Source organism: Puntigrus tetrazona, chromosome 3 (genome assembly GCF_018831695.1).
Source record: "Puntigrus tetrazona isolate hp1 chromosome 3, ASM1883169v1, whole genome shotgun sequence".
NCBI lineage: Eukaryota > Metazoa > Chordata > Actinopteri > Cypriniformes > Cyprinidae > Puntigrus > Puntigrus tetrazona.
In genome coordinates this window covers 25,724,457-25,742,631 of record NC_056701.1, presented here as the reverse complement: position 1 = coordinate 25,742,631, position 18,175 = coordinate 25,724,457, and the positions used below count along the sequence as shown (strand labels likewise).

Here is an 18,175-nt window from a genome sequence, read left to right as displayed (position 1 = left end):
GTGTTATGTTTTGTATTTTGTATTTGTTTTACGTTGTGTTGTATGTTTTGTGTTTTATAACGTATTTTGCGTTTTGCTGTGTGTTTCTGTGCTTTATGTTTTGTTTTTTTAGTCAATAAAGTGATGTACAGTATTTGCATGACATGAAGCTTAATGACTTAACGAGAGAATTCATTTTTTAGGTGAACCGTCTCTTTAAACAAACCATTTATTGCCAAACCTCTGGTTCTTTTGTATGATGGTCATTGTAAAGTTTTCTTTTCTTGACCTTCAAGTTTTGCTAAGATAATTTGTTAATATTTACATTTTTACCCTTTAAAATGCATATCTGGTGGGCAATAAACTTCATTGCTATCTTGTTTTATATGCTGGAGAATATGTTTTTGACTGTTATTTTAAATACATTTATGATACACAATGATAATAATAATAGTGGTGTATTCACAGCATGTACCATGAGGGGGCTAACTGCCAAACTAACCCACCCAACCAAGAACCCACGGGCCATTCTGACTACAGTATTATTGGTTTATAATGCCTAAAATGTTTGGTAATGTTATTTGCATAAGAAATATAAAAACGAAAAGCGATACATATGAAATGCGCCCCTTGAGCAGAGCTGATGTTTGATTGGTGTGAGATTTCCCTTTTACCCAAACCAGTTTACTGCGATATCAAGAGCGCTAGCCCTCCCTGCGCTGATGCGAAACGCTGTGGGAGTCCCAAATGGTGATTCGGGTTACAGTTTTGGTGGATTTGAACTGACCTTACATCAGCACGGAGCAAGCGGATTTTAAAGGATGTGGAGAGGGGATGTATTCCAGCGTGGACAGAGGTGTGTTGAGCTCCTGATAAGGGTTGGCTCACCTCGCTGAGGAGTTATAAGGAGAGGAGATGAATGGGCTCATTTTGTGGAGGATGAGAGGGAAGGGTAAACAACGGGAGTGATAGATGTGGCGGCACTGTAAGGGAAAATCTAGCGGCCACGACGATCAGAGCGATCTTCCAGGCATGAAATGAACAAAGTGACGAGGCACGAATGAGTAAATCGGCTCGAGCGCCATCAGATCAGGGAGCGTCTGGGGCCAATGGACGGGTCTTATCGCTGCGTCTGGCGTCTTGATTGTAATTGTGTGTCTTTGTGGTCAGTTTTTGCGCAAGTTGCGTTGCGCCCGTCTTGTCCATTTCGCGCGAAATATGTAAATGCAAATGATGCTGATGGAGTCGAGGAGTTAGCATTTAGAGGTGCTCTGCTGTGAAGAGATAGAAAAGTCGTAATTATATATATATATATATATATATATATATATGCAAGAATATAATGTATATACATGTAAATATTTTCAAAATACATACTGTATGTGTGTGTATTTATATATACATTATAAATATACACAGTACATAAACTTATATGAAAAATATTTTTGTATATATATATATATATATATATATATATATATATATAAATAAAATGCATTGTAATTTTCATTTCAAATATATATATAATATTCATTTTAATTGCTTATAATATTTTGTTTAAACAAGAATATTGTAAATAATAAAAAAATTATATTCTACATATTTGTTCAGTGCTGTTTGCAAATGAAGGCTGCTCTTAGTCTTTTAGCATAATGACCTTTAACCCTGTGATGTTCAGCTCTGCCATTTTTTTGAATACAAGCTGAAAGCTCATCGCAAAAAAGCGTGCTTGCAGTGACGCAATAAATTATATACATATCTCGTTTTGATCACAATTCCATTTCAATTTCCATTTGTAAGGCACAAACAAACTAGCAATATTATCGCGATATACTTGATGTATTGGAATAAATTTCACGAGACCGCGACCACATATAAATACAGGCATAAAACGTGCATCCCTGTGTCTGGGCACGACCCTGATCAGCAGTGTGTGGAAAAAAAAGTCAAAACAATATCAAATTGTTCAGCCTCAACGGAGTTCAAGAAAATGACATGAGCATGTTAAATGAACGTCAAAGCTAATAAAACATCGTCGTCATTAACATAGCTTTGCAAAAAAAAAAAGCTTGCTTACAAGAGGTTAAGACCAATTTGTTTACAGTGGTGTATTTGAGCATGAATAAGTGTGTGTGTGTGTGTGTGTGTGTGTGTGTGTGTGTTTGAGGCACTGAAGGGCTATGGCAGGGAGCACATCCTGTTTGGCAGTGGCAGGGAGGCGGTACAGATGGTGAGCATTACATAATTGCAGTGCTTACAGGCTAATTGGAGACGCCATGGACCCTAGAGTGTATACTCAAACACTTTATGAGCGCGCACACACACACTACTGCAGTCCGAGGTAGAAACCGATTTTGGAATCTCACTCATAACTACCTAAGCTTGCTTCGTGGTTGCGAGCGAAAAAACTGGCTAGGTTTGCAATGCAACCGTTTACAACATACCTGCATAATACAGGTCTCGGGTGAAAGCCACTGTTCTTCGTATTTTCTCTCAAAATACGAATGAATTGAAGCTACGCACTGCTGAAGTGTTCCAGTCAGTGAGGTCCCAGCTTGCAGGGGACAAAGTTGATTTTGAGGTAAACGGATGGAGCATGCAGTGCACATTGTGTCTAATTTAAACACTGTAGCTAACGAGTGGTCTTAAAAAGGCTTTTATTTCAGGGGTGGACTTTGGTAAAAGTGGAACGATTGTGCTTGAACGCTTTTTTTTTTAAACAGAACCAGAACCGTCTTTGCTTATTGCAAGTGATGTTGCTCCATCAACATTTATTCATTTTGTTCTTGCCTTTATACATCTCATGGTCAGAGTTGTGGAAACAAGGTGTGTAATTGCACTGATTGGTCACTTGTAGTGCACTTCAAATCTTGTAGTGCACTTCAAATCTTGTAGTGTACTTCATATCTTGTAGTGTACTTCAAATCTTTTAGCACTTTATTTTAAGGTGTCTATGTTACACCTGTTACCTGTACTTTTATTATAATAACAATAAATTATGCATATTTGTTCCAATTAAACTAAACCTTTATCCTAACCTTATCGTCCTGTAAGTAGCTAGTTAATATTACTCAGTACCAAACATTTTACTTGCAGATAATATAATATCAATGAACTAAAGGCCAGTGTACTTTAATTTAATTTGTGTTTATAATAAAAGTGGTAGCGATGTCAAATTTAAATGTTCTCTCTCTCTCTCTTCCTCCATCGCTCTGTCCATCCTCAGGCTGTTATAGGTCACGGCCTATATGACCAGTCTTTCTCTTTTACATGGTGACCTTTCATTGGTCTCCCCTCTGAGACTCACACAAGCCATCCCTGGCTCACCCCTCTGAAAATAAAAGCAACCCGACAAAGCAGCAGACCGCGAGCTGACCTTCCTCTGTTTTATCTCACCGCAGATCAACTGCGTCACCTTCCCCGTGCCCACGTCTGCGCCGGAGCAGCAGCTTCTCAAGCCCAGCGAGTGGAGCTACTGCGACTATTTCTGGGTGAGAGACAGAAAAGAGCACAGCCCCGTCTGCCGGAGCGCAGTGGATGAGTATCCGTGCTGTACTGTAGAGATTAGTATTGGTGCTGGGTCCGTCTAATAAAAATGCAGAAATCGGCTCATTGCTTTGACAGACCTGTGTCGCAGCGCACAGGGTCAGCGCGCGTTTGCCAAATGTGAGTAAAATATGGTTTGGTAAAGTAAATTAAACCGAGTACGTGGTTTAGAAATAAATGACATTCGCACAGACGCAGGTGATGTGAAGTAAAGTGTGCGTCTGCTAAAGAAACTCAAGTCATGAAGGGTTTTCAGTGTTTTGTTCACACGCTGCATATAAAGCTTCCAAAAGGAAAAGCTTTGCTGCTTTATCGTAGTATGCTTTTTTTGTTTTGACATTTTTACGACAGATGGCATTTGATTCAAGGCCGTGAATCATTTACTTAATCGGATATATTATATATAAACTAATACAATTATTTTAAACCATAAAATTAATTTTAATAATCTTTTTTGCTATGTTTTTATTTCATTTTAAACAAATTTAAATTACATTTTGTAGCTAAATATACAGTACATTTTATTTTTTTATTATTATTATTATTATTACTTTTACTTATTTAGCTTAATACGTTTTATTTTATTAGATTTTAACTAACACAATGCTGTAACGAAAACAAAACTAGCATCACTATATTATTGTTCATATTGATGTTTAACTTTGAGGTATCGAGAGATGTGCCTGTGTTTTTCAAAGCCATCAGCCTTTTAAGCGCCGGAACGATAAAACAGGACAAAACTATCTCTCAGACTTACAATGATGTCCATATCTAGAGACGGGAATATCATATACGCTTTACTTGAGCTAATAAACAACCACTGAAAACAAGCTAGCAGCCGCTCAGCAAAACTACAGTATTTAGGATTTATGACCAGCATATTTCCTCAAATTATCACCACTGACAGGCTGTTTTGTACTTAAATTAATCAAATTCGCTCACGGTTCACTCGCCCTGGGGTCATCCGAGATGCAGGTGAGTTTGTTTCTTCATCTGAACAGATTTGGTGAAATGCAGCATTGCATCATTTGCTCACCAATAGATCCACTGCAGTTAATGGGTGCCGTCAGGATTAGAGTCCAAACGGCTGATTTTCAGCTTTAAACTGTTGCTTCTTGCTAAAATACAAGTCGCCCGTCCAAATTATTGCTTCCTCCAGCAAAAATCGCGAATCATGAGAAAAATATGCACAGATCAAACAGTTTACGCGTGAAAACAAACGCTACTAAACAAAAGCGTTGGCGATTTCGATACGAGAAGGCGACAGGGGATAAACTTTATCGCTAAAGGGAGCCTTGTCATAATGATGGATTTGTTTTTCCCAAACATGCATCTTTTCAGCTCATTGATGGCGTGTGGTGTGAGTCGCCTTTGCATTACGGTGATATTTTTTACCAGCTGTTTGGACTCTTGTTCCGACGGCACCCATTCGCTCCATCGGCGAGCATGCTAAATTTCTCCAGATGAAGAAACAAGGTCACATACATCTCAGATGGCCTTGGGGGGCGAGAGCGTTTTAAGCAAATCGTAATTTGAGATCGAAACGACATGCAGACGTACGCACGTATGCGGGGCGAATGATAACAGGAGCGTTTTGTCAGGAAAGATTTTTCCTGGCTTGTTTCTCAAGCCAAGCGTGCGAAGGGGTTATGACACTTCTGTCATGTGCGGGACGGCACGTCGGCGGCCGTCACAACAGCAGACTCTCACACCTCCACACACGCACAGAGTGAAAGAAAAACATATTTCATTAACATGCTGCGCACACAGACTGCGTCAGGAGCCCTCACATTACATTAGTCATACCCTCAACCACCCATACACACCCTTCACCGAAACGCGCCCTCACGGCTACACCCCCTCCCACACACACGCTCTGATTCATGCAAGCCCACGCTGTGACTCACACACACATGTGGCCGCTCTCTCACACACACACATCTGATCTGGCTCACGTGTTGTTGACAGTCTGGTGGTGTGCGTCTGTGTGCGTAACGTGTCTGTGCTCTGCAGGCCGATAAGAGGGACCCTCAGGGGGCCTCGGTGCCAGGGTTCGAGGTGCTGCTGCAGAAACAGCTGAAGGGGAAGCAGATGCAGAAAGAGATGGCAGAGTTCATCAGAGAAAGGTGGGCAAGCCTCTCTCGCTCTCATACTGACATCATTCTTACATAACGCCTCACTTCCTATTGCCTTTTGGAGTTTTATGTTTTATTTTACACACCGAAAACTATCAAACGTTTCAACGGTTTTCCGGTTAAAAATCATAACGTCCTTAAAAGACATATAATAAAAGACGACATGAACATGTCTTTTTTTCCAGATTATTATTATTATTGTTTTCAGTTCACTGAATGAATTGTTGACCCAGAAATGAAAATCGTCACGTCCTTCCAAACCCACAAGCCGTTCAACGGATCTTAAATCTTAAACACGGATCAGTTATAGTTTTAATATTTTCTAATCTAGTCAACGTCTGTGCAATTGACGTTTTCAAGCTTCAAAAAGTTCATTAAGAGAGCATAAAAAAAATTATATTGTGAATCAAGCGATGTAATCCAAGTCTCCTGGAAATATATAATGGCTTTATATGATTAACAGATTTGCTTTAGGCTTTTATTCGCATAAAAAAAGCGATCAGGCGCACATACATAGAGCACATCAAATAGGATAAAGCGTGAGCTCGGATCTGCTTGTTTGACGCGCGTGAATCAGTGAGGCATGTTTGGCGTGCTTTATTGGTGCATTCGATCGTATTTACAATGTAAACACGGGAAAACATGTTAAATGCAATAGACGCAGCATCTGTATTAATGGTAAATTTGTTCAAATGAATGAATGAATTTGCAATAAACCTATCCGAGATGCATGTGCAAAAAGAACATTCATGAACAGATTGCAAGCGCCAAAACACCACGGATGCACATTGTTTGTCTGGTCATTTTGCAGAAGCGGAGCTATACAAAAATACGGCTTTTTTTGTCTGACGCATAAAATTTATCAGTGGAGAGTATTAAAATGAAACACGCAACGTGATTTACAGATGTTGAATCGTCAAATTACTAAGATGTGTGGCTTAAAGGAGGCAGTAATTTGCACCGCTTTTGGTATATTGTGCTGGTCATTATGGAAATGATCTGGCTGTGTTTGTGTTTTGTAATGTGTGCGTTGTCAGTAAATCACACAGAATCAGCGCTTTTATGAAACTGCGCTCTGACGCTAATCTGCATTGTTTAGTAGATCTGGCCCTTAATGTGTTATGCAATTTGCAATTAATGCAACAAGAACAGATAGCCACTACAAAATGTACAGCGATGCTAATACCGTGATACTTATATAATATTGGCATGATACGCGTGGAGTTCTGCCAGTAGTGCTCTATGAGATAATGCCACATTCGATCTTTCTTTTCTTGATGAATGTTTTGACGTTTCAGGATAAAAATCGAAGAGGAATACGCCAAAAACCTTTCCAAACTCTCCATGTTCCCGATGGCAGCTCAAGAGGAAGGGTATGTCACAAAAATGATTGTATACTGGACACAATATTAGCTGTATTTCCTTCACGATTTTAACAAATTTGGCATTTAAACACTTTCGAGCATTGAGCTCTCCTCCACAGATCATGCTGAGAAGATGTAAATGTACTAAAATGATGTTTAATAGATGAAGGCATTAAAAATAGACTTACGCGTGCTTAGTTGCATTGAACATGCTCTTTTGTTGCCTGTATTTAAAGATATGTACTTGCAGACAGTTAAACAAAAGGCCTTGTTAGCGAATTTAAAGAGAGACGCATTCATGACAGTTTTTTAACAAAGTAGACTGTGTAATAAACATGAAATAAATGTAAAACAGTAGCTTTAACCGTCTTTCCTGGGCTCTGATTTAGGACTCTCGGAGAAGCTTGGGCCCAGCTGAAGAAGAGTCTAGCCGATGAAGCTGAGGTCCATCTCAAGTTCTCCTCAAAGGTGGGCCATTCTCAGTTCTCTGTTGTGACATTTCTCACTCGAGGTGATATAAGATCCAGCCGAGAAATTGGCAGTTCAAGCTCACGCATTGCCAGGGAAGATGAAGTATCTGGCCTTTCTTTCATTTCTCTGCTGTACTGAGTAGCTTCCCCTCAGAGATCTTATTAGCCGCCCGTATGTAATGAGCTACACAGCTTTCTCCAGTCTGCTGCCATTTGTCTGTTTCCACCGCTGTGCTTTCCCGTGTTCACACTAGCGTGCTCCATTTAGCGGCGGTGTGGGTGATTAATTGGAGGAAGATGGAGGTGATTCTGCAGTCTTATTCCCTCAGATCGCGTATGATTTACGGAGACAATGAAACAAAAAAGCCTTTCTTCACCGAAACATCACCATCATCATTACCGAAGCAAAAACTCGATCCAAATACACAAAGCCCACACACCTCACAAGTTCATTTCAGATGCCGTCTAATGTCGGTGCCCAGATTTGCCATGCAGCTGTGTAACTGATGCGGAGGATTTTGTCTCCAGCTCCAGAGTGAAGTCGAGAAGCCTTTGCTGACCTTCAGAGGAGACAACTTCAAAAAAGACATGAAGAAGTACGACCACCACATCGCTGACCTGAGGAAGCAGCTGGTCAGCCGTTACGCTGCTGTGGAGAAGGTACAATTGCTTGTGAAAACGAAGCGCACTTCATTGTATTTCAGCGTACTTTAGTGTATTAAAGAAAAGCGATCGCTTTATTTTAAGGTTCGATTCTCTTAGTTTACAAAATAGCATTAACTTGACTTTTCCCTCAAAAATCTCCTATTTTGCTGCTTGTTACTAGTTAGTAAGGTAGATAGGATTAGGGATGTAGAATGTGATGATAATATGTGTTTTATAAGTATTAATACACAGCCAATGTGTTAGTAATGTGCATGCTAATAAACATCTAGTTGACAGTGAGAACTGGTCCCTGTACTGAAGTGTTACCAGTACATGCATATAATATTAATACAATAAAAAGACGCTTAAGTATGCCGAACATAAAGCACGCTTTCATGACTGTGTTTCTTAACGCACTTAAGCATCCTTTTAAAAAGAGTACTTTGTAGTGATTTCAACTTTTTCAAAGTTTTGCTTTCAAGTCCATGTAAAGTACTTGGTTATAAGTTTAACTTTAGTGTGTCATTTGAAATTCCACTTAAAGTGAATTTATTTTAAATTGTAACTTCACCTTTATAAACGTGTAATCCCAAATACATTTAGAAGTAATTGTGAAAGTGTGTATAAAGATGTACTCAAGTCCTATTTAGGAGGGTTAAAAACACTTAAAAGTGGCACTAATTGCGTTTACTATAAATGTAAACTATACATTGTTTAATTGCAGATATTAAGTATTAGATTCAGTTCACGTTTGAGCATATTCTTTTAAAGTATATTCTTACCGCAGTAAGTGCTTTTTCTGGAATTATGCTAAAGTTTGCCTTCTTTTCATGAGAGAACTTTGAGGCCATGCTAATTTTGTCAAGCATATTTAATTAAAATGTCTTTTCAAGTCTGCGAGTTGTTGGTACAAATGGCTCCAAAATGTTTCCCAGAAGCCATTGTGTCAACACGTCTGTTCAAACTTTTTGCACGGACAGCAGATGGCCGGATGAGAGACGAGAACACATCAGAACGACGCCTTGAGTGTTTCACTTGTGTTCATCCCGCTGATTAAACATCAGCGCTGACCCCCAGGCCACGTATCCATCATTCATTTCCAAAGAGAGTTGGCCTTTCCTGGCGACATGAGCAGCGGCGACCATCGGCGACATAACGAAGCTGAGCACAGTTTAACTGCCACACAACGCGGCAGCCATCACCGCGAGTACAGACAGTGAAGCTCGTGTGATCCATTGCTTCCGCTTCGGTGGAAAATGGAAAATGTTAAACTGTTAGTTGTCTCAATTCAGGGTTGAAAATTTAGCAAATCCCATAGAAAATGGAAAGAACGTCTGATGTTTTGGATTGAAATTGTAGTTGACTGTCCACATTGTTTTCTGAAGGTTATAAAGGCTGATGGTTAGTCTTTTCACATTGCCTTGTGTTGTGTTCTGCAGGCACGGAAGGCTCTAGCGGACAGACAGAAGGATCTCGAAGTGAAAACGCAGCAGCTTGAGATCAAATTGAGCAACAAAACAGAGGAGGATATTAAGAAAGCCCGACGGAAATCCACACAAGCAGGTCAGAGCATCAGCGCAAAAGCGGTTCATTAAGCCCGAGCTAGTATGGTCTTGCTGCACAATAAACCTGAAGATGAGATGTTACTAAATCCTTTTTGGAGTTTTGGAACTAAAAAGGGTTACAGTGCTATGTTTGTGAGGGTGATATTTTGGCCCTGTAGTCCAAACGTATGAAGGTTTATTAAACCATATATCATATCTGAGAACTGCAGCACAGGGGAAATATTACAAGGAACAACGATTTAAAGGGATAATTCACCCAAAAATGAACATTCTTACGAGTTTGGAACAACACGAGGGTGCATGAAGTAATTAATGAGTTTGTGAAAAAGTTTTTATCAATTATTTAACAATGGCTGATATAGTAAGACATACAGTAATAAGAATATAAATATCAAACTCGAGGAGGCAAAAACAAAACAAAAAAGCAACTTTATTCAGATGCTGATGTTTATATAGCCAAATAGTAAGATTAGATTGTGATAGTTTGTAATGTAAATCAGTGAGATCTAGAAGAGTCTATACTTCTCGATAATATGCCTCAATAAGACATTTCATTGCTTATTTTTAATCTCAAAATTCTGTAGTTTGTGATAGCATCTTAAAATATTAATAACAATATCAAAAGTTATTAATATTTCAACGGACTTAAATGTTTTGTAGGTTTTTGATCATGTTGATGAAGAGGCATTATAAATGCGCATATCGAATGATCCAGCAGTCTTCATAGGGTTAAGAAGTTCATTAAAAAGCTCTGGCTGTGTGCAATTATACTAAGACTCCCAGAATCCTCGAGTCACCGCCAGTTTGCCAGCTGTCATAACACCGTTACAGACTGCACTGGCAGACAAACCCCTGGCTGCTCAACAGGACCGACTTCCCCGATAGTCTCTCGTTCTAAAAACTTCCAGTCATTCTCTTCCACTCAGGATGGATTGCAGTTGAAACGAGCCCTCCGTAATCTGGCGTCAGTCCTTTTTGTGTTGAGTTAAGGAGCTTTCTTTGAGGTGAAATCTTGCGCGGGGCGCCATTGTTGTAGTTTGCGGACACTGTGGAGATGAGACTGTGTTTCCGAGCGAGGGGAGAGAGGCATGACGAACGGGATGGGAGAGAACAGCGCAGGGGAAGAGGACTCTGGCACAATCCCAGGAGCCTGTGTTTAAGAGGAGCCAGGCTGTATTGGTTCCAGACGGAGTTGGGAAAGGCATGGAGTAATGATCTATTTTTGCAGTGGGAAAATGGGCCTCGTGGGAACTGACGGTCAGCGATGCCAAGCCTCTTATTGCTCCGGACGCCTACAATCAATGGCGAATTTGTCCTGAGCTGGCCACTCAATGCACCCGTAATGCAGGGAGACCTGGCAACCCTGAGGTTCACACGGTGGGACGCGACACGGGGAAGAATTCACTCCACCTTCAACCTGTTGGCCTGAGTGACTGGTGCATTATTGAGGAGCCTAATGGTGTCTTATTCAGCGTCTGACTCCATCAGCACAGAGGACCAAATGACCGTGACAGACTCTTTAGACTATACAACACTGTGAGAGACGTTCCTGCTTCGACGTTCAACTTCCCAAACCACTACGTTAATGTGATATGCATAACAATGCGCTCGCTTCGAAGTAATAGAACGTCACGATACTACGTGGTATTTTCATCGTTTTAGAGTTAAGGTTCGGAGCATTAAGTACTATGGAGTACCATGTAAATGGTATATGGCTATATATTGAGAACTCGTCTTCGACTTCAATAATTTATTGACAAATTTGCATGTTTAATGCCAGTTAATGGTAAACAAAATGTCATACTTTGGCGCGTTTAATTTTCCCCCTCTGGCAGACAATATATAAGATAGGAGACCAATCTGTTCCATAGCGACTGCGTTGAGAAATATCACTGATAGATTGCAGACAAAGAGATTTTTAGGCATGTCAGAGTTTAGTTGACTTTTTTGTGTTTATTACATATATTAACTAGTGCTGTCCAAAATAAAATGTTTTTTGTTTACACGTATAATATGCATGCATGCGTGCTGTGTATGTTTTTATGTGTAAATACACACACGTGCATGTATAAATAAAAAAATTGGTTTATATGTTAAATATATGTGTTTATAATATAAATTACATAAATATAGACATGTAATTACATGTGCATTTTTGAAATATATATATTGTGTATGTGTGTATATATATATATATATATATATATATATATATATATATATATATATATATATATATATATATATATATATTTATAATAGACACAGAACGCACATATATTATGTATAAAAATTTTATTTCGTATATTTTATTTTGTATGTGATTAATTGCTTGACAGCACTAACGTTAACACCAAAATTGAAAATAATTACATTATTTGCATTACATATTTTTTGCAAGAGAGTAAGAAATAGTCCAAATCACTGAACAGTAAGAAATAAAGTTCACAAAATGAATAATTACTTACATTTCTATGCAATTTAGCACAGTTGTCAGCAAAACAGTGAGAACAGGGCTTTTTACATGAAAATATCTAATTGCAAGGGCATGATTATATTTTATGATTATGATTATATTTTATTATTTATATTATGATGATTATATTTTAGACTAAATGAGCAACCTGCTAAAGACCGATATCTTACACAGACTTTTTCCCACCAGGAACATCCTAATAATCACCCAGAATCATTAGCAATGCTTAGCGATGCAAAGCCACAAGCTGGCGGCCAGCCACGATATTCTAGCCCGAATTAAAAAAAGGCGACGTGAACACCTAGTTTATATTATTGAGCTGGTTTGTTATCGATTACAGCGAGCTGTAAGATATCGGTGTCGAATGCCGTTTAAGATTCAGTCAGCTTTGATTTTCTTTGTTTGCGGAGATCTTTTCCAGCGCTTGACTGCAGGAGACTGTTTTTAATTGTTCGGCTGCCAAGAGCTTTACAGTGTTTTCCTCTGCAGCCGAGCTCTCCAGAAAGCCCCCTGCGGGATGTTATCCGCGCGTCTCTCCCGTTCCCGAGCTCCCACGCGCTGAACGAGTCTCGGTTTCCGCTATCAATCAACGGACGGACATTGAGCGCGGCTCGGACGCCGTTTTCCATCGATAATCACGACGGCTCAAATCACTAATGCAAATGTCTTTAAAGCCTGGATCTCATTTCCATATAGATGGAGCGATCCGTTTCTCTTTTTCCCCCTCCGAGATGTCGATATTCTTTGTCTCCTTTTGCCCCGGTTTACCGTTAATTGTTCGGGAACGCGTTTCCCGGTGAACGGTGTTGAGGTTAAACGGTACCCGCGATCACCGCGTTACGGTGCGCATACAAATAGCGTTAAACGAGTCAAGGCTGACCCCTGCTGGTGAAGTCAGGCGCTGATTAAATAAGAATATGGCAAATAAAGCTAAAATAATAAAATAGTTATCTTTAAAACAAGGTTCGTTTACGAGTTAAGCTTGATTTAGGAGATGTAAAAAAATACCATATTGAATCATCATCTGATCTCGTGAAGGATGCAGTGAACGCTTCGGAAAGAATTGCTTAGATTTGTTTAACTGCATGGGATTGATCCTGAATGGTTTCTGGTATGTTTTCACTATGTTTCTTGGCTTCAGTCTGAACGCTTTTGAAATGTGTATCGTCGGATCTCTCGGTTTAAGCACTGACCGCACTACCTTTTCTTTTTCTGTTTCATTTTTTTTTGTAAATGCATGTACGATTGTCTCTGTGTTTCCTGTGAATAGGTGATGATCTGATGCGCTGCGTGGACCTTTACAATCAGGCTCAGTCAAAGTGGTTTGAGGAGATGGTCACCACAAGCCTGGTAATTATTTGTTATTTCATCTCTCCCCCTAGTTACCTGCATTTCTGAAGTTTCTAGTTTCTGAATTCTCTTAATGATTCTTCTTTATGGGGCTCGTTCATGATTTTGCTGCATATATTATCCATAGCAGCCCTTTAATTATTATTTTTATTATTTACCTTTTGATCGTGAAAAAAAATATAATTTGAGTTGCTTTAAGCTTTAACAGCAATATGGGCAAAACACATTAATGTACTAAAGTTAAACAAACTGTTTTTAACAGTAAATAGGTAAATGTAAGCATGAACTAAACAAACCGGGTCTAAGATGATTCATCACTGATTTGATTAAGTAATGAACTACAAATTCCATAAAGCACTGCAAATGTCATCATATAATTGTCATTATAAAACTTTTTTGTTTAATGTTTTTTTAATATAAGTGTAAAACCATATATATTAAGGTTTCGATTCACAGAATTGATGCACAGGTCCTCTTTTCTGATTGGTGGATATTGGTGGAGGATTGTGGGTAGTGTAGTTCTTTACAGGGAATTTAGAAACACAATGCCGTATTGAAATACAATATTGTGGCTTCTGTGTGAATACCACTGCTAAATCTCCGGACTCATCTGTACGTCTGCCTTGAAAGGTTTATACTTTATTAATAATGGATTTTACCCTGAAGATAGTAACAGTAATAGTAATGTGCAGGCTGATCTCTCTGTTTGCGCTCTGAAGGAGTTGGAGAGGTTGGAGGTGGAGCGGGTGGAGACGATACAGCAGCTTCTGCGTCAGTACACCACACTGCGGCACGAGACGGACATGTTCAACCAAAGCGTGAGTAACAGCAGCCAAACTGACTAACCCGACTTCATATTCAGATATCATCTGCAGCTATTAGAATTTCATTTCAAATGATCTTTCATACGATCTGAGGATCTCATTAAGTGAGCTTTGTCACGTGCTCCGTTCTCAGGGCACAGAAATGCCGCCTGAGCTTTTCTCAGAAATAATTATGGTTTTCTGAGACATTCGTGCTCAGAGAGTGAATGAGCTGGTGTTTTGAGGAACACAGTGAAATCAGTTCACACAGGTGTCCTAGCAGAGAGAGACGCAGGTGTAGAGAAAGCGTCATCCGCTAACATTTGACATCCACAAAATAACCCAGATGCTTCTCCACATAAGGCTGGATCCTCATCAGTCCGTCCGCATCCATCAGTTTTGACTTATCAGCTACACTGAAGACGTTCTTCCAAACGGATCAATTTGTGTCACTCAAATGGTATTTACTGTCATTTTTTTAAATATTTCGTTATATTAATCCAAAACATTCACGAACCTATATGGGTCTGCATACATTTTAAGATAAGAATACAAAAAATACAATTTAAAAAGTGAAATGATTATTATCCAAGCAAGAAACTTCCTCCATTTCTCAGTGTTTGTGCTTGTCATGATAATCTTTTGGTTACGTTATGATTTTCTGAATCAGAAGTTAAAAGACACATTAGAAAGCCGCACAGCTCGTGTTTTAGGGCAAACAGAGAGTAAACACCTGCTCCAGAGCCCTCGGGGTGTGCTCGTGAAAGCTGCCGTCTTCACAGGAGACCGGCTGCCAGCGCTCACAACTTCACAGAGTAACACTCTCCATAAGTCTGAGTGCGTTTAACAGATGGGTCTCAAACAGGATCTCAGCCTTAGTCTCCTGTGACACTCAACGAAACGGCCAAAATAGACTTTTTGAAGACACAAATGCTATATGCCTTTATAAAAATAAATATTACACACTGAGCAGAGCTGAAAACCTACAGACTGTGTTAGTTTGAGGAGCTTCTATCCGTTCAAATACTAGCATCTGTGCTGCCTTCATGTGCTATCGGAGTTATTGCAAATACAAGCTTTCTAATTGGAAATTAGATGTGAACCTCTCTGTATCTACTACTGGGAAATTCTGAATAATTTTAATACCAGAGTTTCCATAAACTGAGGACAACCATTTTTTTGTTGTTGAAAGAACTTCTCACTTCAGCTGCATTTATTTGATCAAAAGTACAGTTGCAACCAAAAGTTGTCTGTTTGAATATTTTTTAATAGGCGGTTTATCCCTGTGATGCAAAGCTGAATTTTCCTCCAGTCTTCAGTGTCACGTGATCCTTCAGAAATCATTCACTGATCTGATGCTCTTGAAACGCTTCTTGTTTTTATCAGTGTTGAGAACGGTTTGAACAGAAAACACAAAAGAGCAGCATTTAGTTTAAATAGAATATATATTTAGTATATTGCACTTTTGATGGATGTATTGCATATCTGCTGTATAAAAGCGAAATTATTTCCCCCCAAAAGGTTTAAAGTTTACATTTTACTAGCGTTTGTGGTAGCAGAAATCTCAGACCTTTGTGTTGTTTCTCAGGACGATGGAGCGGTGGACCAGCTCCTGCAGAGCGTGGATCCTGCCAAAGACAGAGAGCTCTGGGTAAAGGAGCACAAGACGGGGATCTGAGACCTGTGGACATGGACATCTAGACAAACACACACACACACACACACACACACACACACACACCACACCACACTATATGAATCTACCTGCATGCCTGTCTACCTGAGTACTTCAACCTCTCAGCCAAAGCCATACAGGTATCATCCCCTCAAGCACTGCTTGTTTTGTGGATTTCCACTGAAAATATTAGATAATTACAAACTCAAAGCTTTATGGAAGATTTTCTTAACGTCACGTGGAGCGAGTGGCGGGAAAGGACAGCAGCACAGCAGACGCGTTATGATATTGAGTAGCCATCCATATAATCCTGCATGTCCTTTGAATAAGATGCTACTTAAGACTTCCCGGTTTTGTCTATTATACATTAACATGATTCAACTAGTCGGGGCGCCGCTGATGGAGATCTGAACAAACGCTGTACAGTAAAACACCTCTGCCGCAGTGGATGCCTGTTACACAAATTTCATCCGATCAGTTTCTTTTTTTTTTGTCTCGTTGGTGTTGAAGTAGTGTAAGCACACTGAGCTACACAGCTAGTTTGCAGATATTTGCATTTGCCTGGTCTACAGTGTGAGTCAAACATGTAAGCGGACAGCCGGGATGCCACGCGGGGTTGAAAAAACGTAAAAAAATTATTAATCGCTAACAGAAATAACCAGCATCAAAGTTACAGGCAGGGGGAAATAGGTTAAAGCATATTGTATTGTTAAATCTGTATTGTATTGATCATTTTGTTTTCTTTGCGACAAGGAATGCAGTGGAACGTTTTTAATGGCATTTTCACAAACTCCACACAAACTGCTGGCGAATCAACAGCCTTGCTCACGAGAAGAGGGGTCAGGTTGCATTGTTTAGGTATGGAATTGATATATTTTCATATTTTCGCAGATTTATTTTACGGAAACGCATGTTTCGTCTAAATGTAGGACTAGTTGTGTGTGGTTAATGGATGTGTAAGTTGAGTGGTGCTGGTTAGTCCATTGATTGTGTTCATGGAAGACTCGATGGCAAAGTCATGTAATTTTTCCCAGTTGAAGCCAAGAAATCCCCTTATGCAGCCAGATTTACTCTGTTGGCGTCTAAATTTCTTCTGCGGGTCGCTCTAAAGCAGTAGACTGTTTCTTAGTGGTGAAATTATATGGTTCGGCTTTGGAATCCGGAGTCAATCGAAGGTGGATCTTCTAATGATTCGTGTTATAATGTACACCTTTTAGTGCCTAAAGGTTAATTGCCTTGGAATGTTCACAATCTGTTGTGTTAAGTGTTTGTACATAACTGTAAATATGTGCGTGGTGTTTTTTTCGTCCGTCCGTATTTGTCGTCAGGCTCATCCGCGTCCACGCGCCTCTCTCCGTAGTCTTCGTGCGTAATATGTTTTAAAAGATACGTAAACATTTGACTGATGGATGCCACCGTTTTTCTGCTGAATGCACATTGTCATAGGCAGCTAAATATCACACTGTTCGAATACTGGAAGGTCGATGAAACCTCGCAATTTTCAAACTTTATATGGGGAAATTTGATATATTTATATAGCGCAGGAAATCAAAGCACACTTTGGGTAATGAAAACATCTGTGCTTTCATTCAAATTCCTACTAGATTTGTATTTATTTTTACTATCGATCAATACGGGAAGGAAATCATTAGTGGTTAGAGTTAAATACATTTCCCAGTAAAATCAAACATGGAATTAGTGTAAAAATAAATAAATAAATAAATACAGAAATACATGATTTGGATCACAAGCGCTCAGCTGAAAACATCGTAAAATGCATTAGCATGTCTGATAATGTGAAAGAAAACTAAAATTCATAAGGAAAAATGCTGTACCATGAAAGGTTATGCATTCAGGTTATTATTTACTTTATTATTTGGAAGTTACTAACAATCGCTCTCTTTTCACCTAACATGGGGTATGACTGGTTTACATTTGCTGTTTAGCATGTAACGGGTTTTACTGTGTACTGCATTGCCCAAGCTATTCTAGAACTACATGTTGCAGAAATTGTATTGAAACTTGATGTCAATGGTGTGCATTACGTGTATTCTGAAGAACCGTTCAGTTGAATGTCTGTGTTCCAAACTAGACCTTTTATATATATATATATATATATATATATATATATATATATAATATTGTAAATGTTGATTTAATTGCTCTC

The 18,175-nt window shown here is 39.2% G+C and overlaps 1 pseudogene; it reads left to right on the top strand.

The window, feature by feature from the left end:
* The first annotated feature begins 2,159 nt into the window (after positions 1 to 2,159).
* On the top strand, positions 2,160 to 16,592 carry LOC122341381 (annotated as a pseudogene).
* The last annotated feature ends 1,583 nt before the right edge of the window (positions 16,593 to 18,175 follow it).